The following is a 12,758-nucleotide window of genomic DNA, read 5'->3' as shown; positions in this document are numbered from 1 at the left end:
ACAGGTCTTGAAAGGATAACACTTTCTCGACTGTTCTTAAAGGAGCAGTTATGGTCTCTCACTGGTAATTTCCTTTTGAGAGAGGAGACATATTCTGTTTTAAGAGCCTTAAAGATGAGTGTTCCCAGTAGGAAAGTGGCCCTATCTGGTACTGGGATCCAGTACATGTATTGAAGTAAATCCCAATATTGTTTTCTTTTGTCAGATAAGAGAGGAAATTTACAAATCCTTAACTCTGCTGTCTGTAGTTTTTGGAGTTAGAGGAAGAGTGGATGCTGAGAACTGCTAGAGCATACTCTAATTTAGGAAAGGGAATTTTTTGAAAATTGATTTATGTGTAGTTGTGGATAATAAGTGGGAAATTCTGTAACATAGTTTTAATTGTGAAAGAACTTTGCTAGTAGTTTTGTTGATGTGACTGCTGAGGTTGGGAAGTGGGTCTAGTGTAAAGCCTATGTATTTCTGCTCTTGTACATTGGCAATAGTATTACCGTTTGAGTTTTTGGCTATTAGTTATCTGAGGGATGGGAGTTTCCTTGCACTGGAAAAAAAGCATTGTATTAGATCTGGATATATTCACTAGTAGTTTGCTCTACTGAAGCCAGGTACACTGTATGAAGCAATTCAATTTTTTTATGAGAAAATAAACAAAAATGCAGAATTCATATTGAATTAAAATGGAGTTTAGGTGTTGTTTGTTTGCTTGTTATTTCCCTGGAACGCTAATTCCACCTAATACGCGGCTTCAAAGTGCTTCTGTGGATCACTAGTGATATCTGCATTGCTTACTGTACTTATTTCCTTGTTTCACTTGAAAGAAAGTTACTGTTTGTCGTTTGTCATTTTTGCATTTAAGTTACCTGTAACACATTGCACTTAAGTTACCTGGCACTTGCTCGCTAAAGCAATTATATAAGTCAGCAGTAAAAATTAAAAGCACTACACCCTCACTCCCCACTGGCCCTTGTTTTCAATTATTAAGGAATTGCCAATATTATTCTAGCATGTCCAAAGGTCAGTTGTCAATCTCCTCTCCAGTCCAGCTGGTGAATCTGGGAATCTTGAGGCAATGTTACAACTGCCTCATGTACATAGACAACCCTCTCCTCCTCCCAACAAATTCTAACACATGTGAGAGATGCAACCATATAGCCAAACTGGAGGCTAATTTCTCTCAACTCAGTACTGGCATAACCAGTCAGGAGGAGAAGGAAACCACACTCACTACAATTCCAGTCTCACATAGACCTACCACAACAGCAAAATAAACACATAATCACACAAAAACATACTCGGAGGCTCTAAATAAAGATCTGCCTAAGCAGCAGAGACCTCCAAAGCAGACACCCAAGCAACCGCTACCCCAAAACAAAACACGTGCAACACATATCTCACAAAGCCAGTGTGCCGCACTTAAGACTAAACAACACACCTGATACACTTGTAATAGGTGACTCTATCATCAGGCACACTGACGTCCCGCTCACCAGGCTGAACAAGGAGAGGGTCATGGTGAGCAGCCTGTCGGGTGCTAGGATCCGTCACATAGCACAAGCACTCAGGTCACTCCAAGGTAAGTACAAATATGACTCAGTCATTGTCCATGCTGGTGTGAATGACCTGAGACGTACCTCCATGGACTACATGAAAAGAGACATAAAGGAGCTCTCTGAGCATGTAGCCCAGGCAGGTATGACCCTGACCTTGAGTAGCATCTTACCCTCACCACGAATGATGCCACAATATGAAGACAAGATGATCAATTTCAACAATTGGCTTAAGTACTGGTGTCATTCAAAGGGGATCCAATGCCTGTCAGCTTGGGATGATATGCTCGACAAGCCACGATGCTTCACTAGGGACGGCTTGCACCTGTCACCCCTGGGCTTTCGGATATTGGCAAAGGCTCTTGCTACCTCCATAGTGCCTTTTTTAGGAAAGGCTCAAAAGACAAACCCACCTCCATAGGTATCACAAGGGATAAGAAACTAAGAGTAATGCTACTCAATGCCAGAAGTCTAAACCTCAAGATGCACGCACTCGAAACTCTCCTTAGCATGGAGAACATCAATATCTGTGCAGTAACAGAAACCTGGTACAGGGCTCCTGAGAGCACCCCAGCACTACCAGGTTATACCTCATACCATGCTTTTTGGCCCCAAAACTTGGACTGAACCACAAAAGGAGGGGGAGTATCGATATTCATCAAAGATACCCACAACTCCAGGTTGGTGGCAAAGCACGAAGCATCAGTGACTATCCATGTGCAACTAACAGTGGGTAAAACTGCCTTCCAGTTTATAGCCTGCTACAGACCACCCTCCCAAACCCAGGAACCCCACTCGGCCTTTCTGAGAACACTGGAAAATATAAAGGTCTCTCCAAACACCATTATATTGGGCGACTTCAACTACCCAAACATAGACTGGGAGCATTACTCTAGCTCCAACACCCTAGCCCAAAGGTTCCTAGAATTTATAAACTCAAATGCTATGGAACAACTTGTTACCACTCCCACAAGAGGGGAAAACATACTGGACGTGATCATCACCGACATGGGGACTCTATGATCCAGACCAGAAGTGTATCCCTCACTGGTAAGATCAGACCATAAACTAATCTCACTGGATATTCACATCCCGACCCCACCCCCTGCCCAGAAAACCACAGTGAAAAACCTCTAAAGCAAATTTCACACTCCTCAAAACTGAGGTGGAATCCTTCAAAGCCCCCGGGCCTGTGGAAAATACGGCCCAGACCGCAGAATCCTTTATAAACGCATTCTATGAACACCTTCAGGAATGCATGGATCATGCGATCCCAAATAAAACCAAGACCCAATCCTCCAAAGGCAGACGTCCTGTCTGGTGGACCCCAGCCATAAACAAACTATACAATAGAAGGAGGAAGCTACTAAATGATAGAGCAAAATCCCAAAAATGGAAGGCATCACTGATCAGTATTAGCAAAAACTAAGGGCAATCATAAAATTGTCTAAGGCCAGCTTCTAGAGAAAAATTGCACAGGACACTAGGGATAATCACAAGGCTTTCTTTAGTTATGTTAGGAACCTGGGTGGTAATTCCCAGATATGCTCAGAATTAGTCCAAAATGACAAAAATACACTGAACCCACAGACATTGCCAACATCCTAGCTGACAGGTTCAGCGCAAACTTCCCCTCCCCACCAAAAGGGCAAATATCTATCCCAGCAGAGTGCTGCCCCCCTGACATCTCAGATGCTCAGGTAAGAGCCGCCTCCAAAGCAAAAACACAGCATCAATGGGACCAGACGGTGTCCCGGCTGCGTCCTACATGAACTCCAAGAAGAGCTAAACCCAAACATAAAACTACTGTTCAATCTCAGCCTTACTACAGGATATGTGCCCAAAGAGTGGCGTACAGCAACAGTGGTCCCTCTCCATAAAGGTAGTGCCTCAACGGATCCTGGAAACTATCGCCCCATAAGCCTGACTAGCTTGGTCTGCAAAGCTATGGAAAGGATCATCATGGACCTCATAATTAAAGATATTGGGGACCTACAGACACTGGATCCTACCCAGTTCAGCTTTGTTAAGGGCAGATCCTGCCTCTTAAACCTGGTTGATTTCTTTGAAACTGTCACCAAGGCCATTGATGAGGGGAAGGTGGTCCACACAGCCTACCTGGACCTCGCAAAAGCCTTCGATACAATACCCCACTCGGGCATTATAGATAAGCTCACCAGCTTAAATATAAACCCCTATGTCACTAGATGGATTGCAAACTGGCTCAACGACAGAACCCACATGTTTAGAATTGCTGGAGCCATGTCAGACTCCAAACCAGTTACAAGTGGTGTCCCACAAGGCTCAGTCCTGGGACCTCTCTTGTTTGGTATATATTTCTCGGAGGTACAGGCCAACACAGAAGGACTGTGGCTGACCAAGTTCACAGATGACTGCAAACTGGGTGCCATAATCGACTCTCCAGCTGACACAAGCATCCTCCAAAAGGGCCTCATAGAAACAGACAACTGGTGCCAGAGCCATGGCCTCAAGCTAAATGCCAAAAAGTGTATAGTCATCCCCTTTGGAAAAACAAAGTGCCCACAAATTACCACATAGATGGTAATCCATTAAGTACAGAAGAAGTAATTAGGGACCTGGGGACCCAAGTTGATAGCAATCTCTCATTTGACAACCACATGGCCAAAGTGGTTAGGAAAACATTTTATATAGCCCACCTAATCATGAAGGGATTCACATCTAGATCAGGGGAGGTCATCGTGCCTCTTTACTCATCCCTCATCAGGCCCATAATTGAGTACAATGCCCCTTTTGGGATGTACCTTACCAGACACCTGCAGCAACTGGAAAGACCTCAAAAGTACCTCACCAAGAGGATCAAAGGGCTCAAACAGATGCCATATGCTGCCCGGTTAAAGAAACTCCAGCTCTACTAAGTGGCATACTGCCTGTTCAGAGGCATCTGTGCCTGATGTATAAAGCCATGTCCAACCCGGAATTAATGGACATGCTGCACCTCAGAAAATCCAAATCCCATCGAGCTATGCGCTCGAGAGACTTGAACCTCAGCACTGAAATAAATAGGACATGCTGGAGGGACAGATTCATAACCCAGAGGCTCCCTTCACTCTGGAATAAAATCCCAGTCCAGGTTAGGCAGAGGCCCTCATTGACTCTCTTCAAGAGGAATCTTGATGAGTGGATGGGAGATCGTAGGTTTACCCAGGGTATCACTTCTGTGTCACTGTTAGACAGAGGCACAGTATACTAACCTTGAAAAAGGGCATAGCAAAATAAATTTAAAATGGGTGGCGAAAGCCAAACACATTCTGACTAGGCTTATAAATGCCCTAGGGCAGATAGCCTAGTATGAACCTATGAACCTATGTGACTTAACATGTTATTTCTTCTCCTGGGATAAGCATATTTTCATGCTTTGTTAGCTCAGCTATACAGAAATATAATTATTTTGGTTTAATTTTCAATGTTTTTCAGGTTACTAATATCATGATGTGAATGAATCCCATTCCTAAGGCATAACATGAATAAAGGTCATGAAATTAGTATTGTTTCAATGTTTTATAAGAATTTTTTATTAATTTAACATATTTACAATATATATTGAGTCACTCAATCCACTATCATCTAAAAAGTTCCAGAATTTTGCATCAAAATGATTATCATTATTTAACTTGGATAGGCTTCTTTTGTATATCAATCAGCCTTTGATAATAACATTCATATGATCATACAGTGTGGGTAGTATTCTGTTCCTCTTCACTCATATTATCCACATATTCATTTAATTTCTTAGTGATGGTAAATATTAATTGGTTAGCAAATTCATCCAACTTATATTCTTTCATTAAATATTCTGGGGACTTAGCTTTTCCTTTTTCAAAGCAATAAGACCATATATTTTCAGTAAACTCATTTAAATAATATTCTGAGTTTCCTTAAATCTAAAGTTGTACATATCGTAAAGCACAAAAGTTTCAGTTTTGGTATTAATGGAGTTTTAGAAACATATTCTGTAATTGTTTTAAGAGATCATTTCATATATGCAGAGTCTAAAGACTGAACTTAATTTCCTTCAAAGGCAAATTTTGTTAACCGGATGAAAGGATTATTACATATTTCTACTGTATCATATTTAATAAACTTATAAGAATTTAATATAATCTGCTATTGGGTGGTTTTCCATTGACTAGAATAAGTTAAATCTATTCATAGTTTAATAGAGTAAATCTTGCAGCAACAAAATAGAATTCTACATCTGGGAAGTTAATGCAACTATACACCCATAATCTTATATGATATATTTAAGCAATTCTCGGCTTTTTAGGATACCATAAGAATGAATTTAATATTTTTTTCATTTTTTTAAACATTATTTTTCAAGTATTAAAGCTATTGAATGCAATATATATATATATTTATATATATATATATATATATATATATATATATATATATACACACACACACACACACACACACACACACACACACACACACACACACACACACACACACACACACACACACACACACAGATAAAATCTTGGATAATATAATCATTTTAATAAGTATTAACCTATTCTCAAAATAAAAAAAAATCATTCCAATTTTTAATAAGAAGCAACACTTTTTCAAAATTATTATTAATAATCTTATTCAAATCTTGAGAGATTTTTATTCCTAAATATTATAATTAATTTCCTTCACAATTATATTTATATTTATCTTTAAACCTACTATCTAGTACTTGATTTAAGACTAAAGTTTCAGTTTTATTAAATTTCAACAGTGATACTTCTTGAATTTTTTCAATTCCTTTGCCCATTTCTTCAATTGAATCATTTAAATCTCCTACAGTTAATAAAATATCATCTGCAAAAAATGTGTTTTAGATAGACAATGTCTATTGAGAACCTATCATTTTTTCCATTGATTCTTATACTATTAGCTAAGGATTTGATAACTAATGCAAATAGTAGAGGTGATGAAGGACATACTTGCTTTGTGCCTTTGTTTAAAGTGAATCCTTAAGAAATGTAAGATTCAGTTTTAACATATGCTTTGGAGTCTCTATACAGGCTCTTTAATACTCTACTAAAATGTTCTCGAAGTGCAAACATTTCTAAAGTTTTAAACAATAGTTCCAATCTACAGAATCAAAAGCTCTTTTGATATCTCAGCTAATTAGAGTAAATTTCTTCTTCATTTCTTTTGCGAAATCTAAGATAATTACCACCCTTTTTATATTATTCTACATTAATATATTGACTATAAATACTGTTTGACCTTTATTAATTAATTTATCTACTATATCTCTTAATCTTGTAGTGAAAATAATAATAAAATAGGTGTCTATGAGGAAACTAACTTATTTCCTTCCCTTATTTAAGTATAGGTGAAATTACAGAAAATTTCTATGATGAAGGAATTATTTTGTCACTTTGAATTCTCCTGAAGACATCACTCAGTAATTGTAAAATATCTAATAGAAACAGAATTTATAATTCCATACTTAAACCATCTAACCCTGCAGATTTCCCATTTCCCCCCTTGTTTTAAGCTTCTTTAACTTATATCAGGGTAATAGGCTTATTCAACAGAGATATATGTTGGTCATTAAGTTTATTAGTAACATTTTTCTTTAAATAATTGTCAATTTTGTAATCATAAGGATTATTATTATTATCTTTATTAAGATCCTCATGGATTTTTTTTCAAAACATTAAGCATTTAATTTCTGTCTGAAGTAAGGATATTAGTGTAAGGGTCTCAGAAATTATTGATTTTACCTTTTTGCTTAACATCATATTTCTATTAGGTAATGTAATTAGATGTTTGAAGTTATCCTATAACTGTGCAATTTTATTTTTTCTAAAGCTATCTCCACTTTATGCATTAAAAGTGCTTGATATTTTGTCATAAATTTTTTAATGAATTCAGTATTATCTAATTTCTTTGTTATTCAGACCCCACTCTTTGTATTTTATCTTGTATTTCTAACATCTCTTTATCCCACTCTTTCATTTTATTACTAGTCCATCCTCCCAGTCTATCTTTAATATACATTTTTAAGGAGTCCCATAATAAGACTTTACTAACCTAACCATTATCATAGGTTCATAGATAGGTACTAGACTATTGGCCCAAGGGCCTAAGTAAGCCTAGCCAACAAGGTTTTCTGGCTTATGCCACCCAAGAAAGTTATTTTCCTGTGCCCCTGTCAAGCAGAGCAACAGAAGTGATCCCAGGGTGTATTTCCTATTTCCCATCCACTCATCAAGATTTTTCATAAAGAGTCCTAATGAGGAACTTTGCTTGACATAGATGGGAAGCTTGCTCCAGAATATGGGAAGTCTCTGGGACAGGAATCTATCCATCCAGCATGTCCTGTTTATTGTGGTGGCAAGGTTTAAGTCCCTAGAGCATGTAGCTCAGAGGACTTGGGATTTTTTTAGGTGTAGCATGTCCAACAGCTCTGGGTTTGACATAGCTTTATATGTTAGACAGAGAACACCTCGGAGTAGGCGATATGCTGCGGAGTAAAGATGGAGTTTTTTGAGATGGTCAGTGTGGGGTATCTGTTTGAGGCCAGTAATCCTCTTTGTGAGGTACTTCTCTGGCCTTTCCAGCTGCTGCAGATGTCTTGTGAGGTACATTCCAAAAGAGACATTGTACTCTATAATGGGTCTGATGAGTGTCAAGTAGAGGGGAACAATGACCTCTTTTTTCCTGGATGAGAACACTTTTGTGATGAGATGTACCATGTAGAAGGATTTCCTGACTACTGTGGTGATGTGATTGTCAAAGGAGAGACTACTGTCCACCTGGGTTCCAAGGTCTCTTATCACACATTCAGCATTAAGTAGACTACTGCCTATGTGGTAATTCATGGGTACAGAGTTTCTACCAAAGGGGATGACAATGCACTTTTTGGTATTAAGCTTGAGGCCATGGCTCTGACACCAGGCATCTGTCTCAGTGAGGCCCTTCTGTAGCATGTCTACATCCTTTGGGGACTCGACCATGGCTCCTAGTCTGCAGTCATCTGCAAACTTTGTCAGCCAAAGGCCTTCTGTGTTAGCCTGTACTTCAGAGAAGTAGATACCAAACAGGAGAGGTCCCAGGACTGAACCCTGTGGTAATCCACTTGTCACTGGTTTGAAGTCAAATTTGGAGTATTTAGCTTTTACAGTGTGGTTTCTGTCAGTGAGCCAGTTGGCAGCCCATCTTGTGATGTAGGGATTTATAGCTAGTTTAGTGACTTTAGCTATAATTCCAGAATGGGGGATGGTGTTGAAAGCCTTGGCGAGGTCAAGATAGGCTGTGTGAACCACCTTACCCTCATCTACGACTTTAATGACTGCCTCAAAAAAATTGCTCAGGTTCAGGAGGCATGATTTGTCTTTCACAAACCCGAACTGGGTGGGGTCCAGAGTTTGGAGGTTACCAATGTCTTGGTTTATGAGTTCCAAGAAGATACATTCCATGGCCCTACAGACCAGGCTCATCAGGCGATAGTTCCTGGGATCATTGGTGGCTCCCCCTTTGTAGAGTGGGATAACTGTTGCTGTGCACCATTCAGTGGCACAAAGCCTGATGTGATGCTATGATTGAACATGGTGCTTAGATGTGGAGCCAGTTCATTCTGAAGTTCATGTAAAATGCACCCTGGGATTGTGTCCAGTCCCATGGATGCTGTGTTTTTGGCTTTAGAGAGTGCAGCTTTTACCTGAGTAGTTGTGATTACAGGGACTCTGCATTCTTCCTGTATAGATATGGGCCCTTAAGGGGATGAGATGCAATAAAGTTAGCACTGAACCTGCCAGGATGTTGGCAATATCAGTTGGTTCTGTAATTTTCATGCCATTGTGCTGTAACTCACAATAGATCTGGGTGTTGCCATTGAGATTCTTGACATAGCTACAGAATGCTTTGTGGTTGTCCCTAGAATCAGTGGCAATTTTATTTGTAGCTAGCTTTGGAGGATCTTATAAGGGATCTTAGCTTTTTACTGAGGCTGACCAGAGACCTCCTCCACTCATAGGAATTTACTCTCTTTTGCAACAGTTTCTTCCTTCTCTTGTACAGATTGTTTATGGCAGGGGACCACCAGATTGGCTTCCTTTTTTTGGAGGATAGCGTCTTGGTTCTGTTTGGGATAGCACGATCCATGCACTTGTGTAAGTGCTTATAGAGTGCATTTGTGTAGGATTCAGCAGTCGTAACTGTATTGTCCATCTGCATGGGTGTCATGAAGTTCACCACTTCTGTCTTAAGAAACATGAAGTTAGCTTTGGAGAAATGTTTTACCATGGTTTTCTTAATGGGGGGTGGGAACGGGATGTGGATATCTAGGGTGATTAGCTTATGGTGGGATCTGACCAATGAGGAGTTGACTTCAGGTGTTGAACATCAGTCCCTCATTTTGGTAATCACTAGGTCTAGGATATTGTTGCCCTGGTGGGGGTGTGGATAAGTTGATACAGGGCATTGGAATTTATGAATTGAAGAAAGCGTTGAGCAAAGGAGATGGTACATGAGTAGTTTTCCCAGTTAATGGTGGGGGTAGTTGAAATCTCCCATTATTAGGGTGTTTTGTTGAACCCTAATATTTTCCAATATATCAAGAAAAGGGGAGTGGGAATCCTGGGGCATGGTGGGGATCTGTAGCAAGCTACAATATGGATTGCAGTTTTGCCCAGAGTTACTTGCACTTGGATAACCTCAGATGAATTATGCTGAGCAACTAACCTGTAGTTGTTGTTATCCTTAATGAATATGGACACACCTCCGCCTTTGGTTTTCCGGTCCAGGTTAGATGGCCGAAAAGTGTGGTATGAGTTATAGTCTTGTAATGTAGGGGTGCTCTCTGGAGCCTTGGACCAGGTCTCAGTCACTGCACAGATATCGATGTTCTCCATTTTAAGGAGTGCCTCGAGGGAGTGCATTTTGAAATTTAGACTTCTAGCATTGAGTAGCATTACCCTCAGTTTTTGCTTGCCTGTTCATGTTACAGTGGTGAATTTGTCATTTGAACCTTACCTAAAAAAGGCACTATAGGGGGTACTATAGGGCCTACAAGAGCCTTAGCCAGTATCTGGAATCCCAGGGGTGACAGGTGTAGGCCATCTCTGGCAAAGTATCGTGGTCTGTTGACCATGTTGTCCCAGGCAGACAGATACTGGATCCCCTTAGAATGACACCAGAAGCTTAACCAATTGTTGAAGTCAATCATTTTGTCCTTGTACTGCGGTATCATTCTGGGTGATGGCAGGATGCTACTCAGGGCTAGGGTCATACCTGCCTGGGCTACAAGATCAGAGAGGTCTTCCATGTCTCTTTTCATGTAGTCCAGGAAGGTACATCTCAGGTAATTCACACCAACATGGACAATGACAGAGTCATATTTGTCCTTATTTTGGAGTGACCTAAGTGCATGGGTTATGTGGTGGATACTGGCACCCAAGAGACAGCTGACAGTAACCTTCTCCTTGTTTAGCCTGGTGAGTGGGACATCAGTGTGCCTGACTACAGAGTCACCTATGACTAGTGTGTTGGGTACTTTGTTTTGCCTTATTGACTTTGGTTGAGAGGCACACTGAGTCTCTGGGCTATGTGTCATTTGGGTTGTGTTGGGGAGGTGGAGGTTGCTTCTGTTTCTGCTTTGGTGGTCTCTTTTGCTTGATCAGATTATTAATGAGAGCCTCCATGAATGTTTTTGTGTTTTTATGTATGGAGTTTGGTAGTTTAGATTTAGTGGGACTATGTGATAAGTGTGGTGCGGTACAAGTGTTAACCTTCTCCTCTTGACTGTCAAGTTTAGTCTTGGTTGGAGAGAGCTTTATCTGCAGTTTGGCTAGATAAGGGCATCTCTCACAGTTTGTAGTGTTGGGTGGTAGGAGGACAGGGTTGTTTGCGTACATGAGGCAATTGCTACATTGCCCCAAGATGCCCAGATTCATCAGATAGACAGGAGGGAACACTGGGAGCTGATACTTGGACATGCCTGAATAAAAAAATATTTTCCTCTAGACAAGTGAGGAAAGTAAGTACAAAAACTGTTTTCCTCTAGGTAATGAGGACAGTTGAGTGCTGTAGTAATTTGTAGCTTTTTTAGTGATTACAACAAGTTCTGAACAAGTCCTGAGCATGAATAAACAAATTCAAGTGCTAAAACTAAGAATCTGCATCTGAACTAGACTAGTTACAAGAAAGAGACAAGTGCAAATGTGGGCTTTTAAATCAGAAAGTTGAGAGAGATGGAAATATTGCCCAAACGGCCAATAACTACAATTTCTGGGCCAGAAACCACTCCTTATGTGGTAGATAGGTTACCTAGTGCTTACCACTCCCACTGATAAGCTAGCAGGCTTCCCTCCAACACAGACAGGCTTGGGGGGGCTCAGGCACTTACAATGAGTCCTGGATATAGCAAATCTGTATCTGGACTAGACTAGTTACAGGAAAGCCAGGAAACAAGCACATTTTTTTTGCTATAGTTAAACAGAACACAGGGAGATTCTAGCAAAGTTTTTTTTTTAAGATAAAAAAAATATATTGATTTGTTCCTGGAGGTAATTCATATATACTGGGATTCTGTAAATATATGAAATTTCATTATATCCATTACTATATTAATACTTAGTGCATTATGATCAGATAAAGGACAAGGAATAGTTTTAAAATAATTCCCTTTATTAAGTAAGATGGCACTCCCATCCTTATTAACTTCCAGGTTGCATAAAAATTAATACTTGAACAATGCTATAACAAAGTTGCTAAATTTGCAGCACATACCCCTTTAAGAACCCACCACTGTATAACATGGAAAATCCTAAATTGGTTAAACCATCACATCAACTAATATATACACAACTTCTTATTACCTATAAAATTATCCAGCATCCATTTGCCTTTCCAGCAGTAAAGAACATTTTACACAACTATGTTCCCAGTTGGTCATTGTGATCCAGTGACCAAAAATGCCTGTTTGTCTACAAACTTATCAAACCTGGTGGCCATTGTCCATACTTGTACAAAGTTGCTAAAACCTGGAACTCCTTACCTGTATCCATCAGGTCTATACCTTCTCTCCCATCCTTCAAAACTACTCTGAAAGATGTCCTAGATAAAATCTGGCTCTGTTCTTGCTCAAAACAAGGATAAACTATATCCCAAAATGTAAAGAAGTAACTTTTCTTTCCTTATACATCCTTACTTTCCCTTCTT

Source organism: Protopterus annectens, chromosome 3.part1 (assembly GCF_019279795.1).
Source record: "Protopterus annectens isolate FY-2018-M chromosome 3.part1, PAN1.0, whole genome shotgun sequence".
NCBI classification, from domain to species: domain Eukaryota; kingdom Metazoa; phylum Chordata; order Ceratodontiformes; family Protopteridae; genus Protopterus; species Protopterus annectens.
This window is presented reverse-complemented; position numbering follows the sequence as displayed.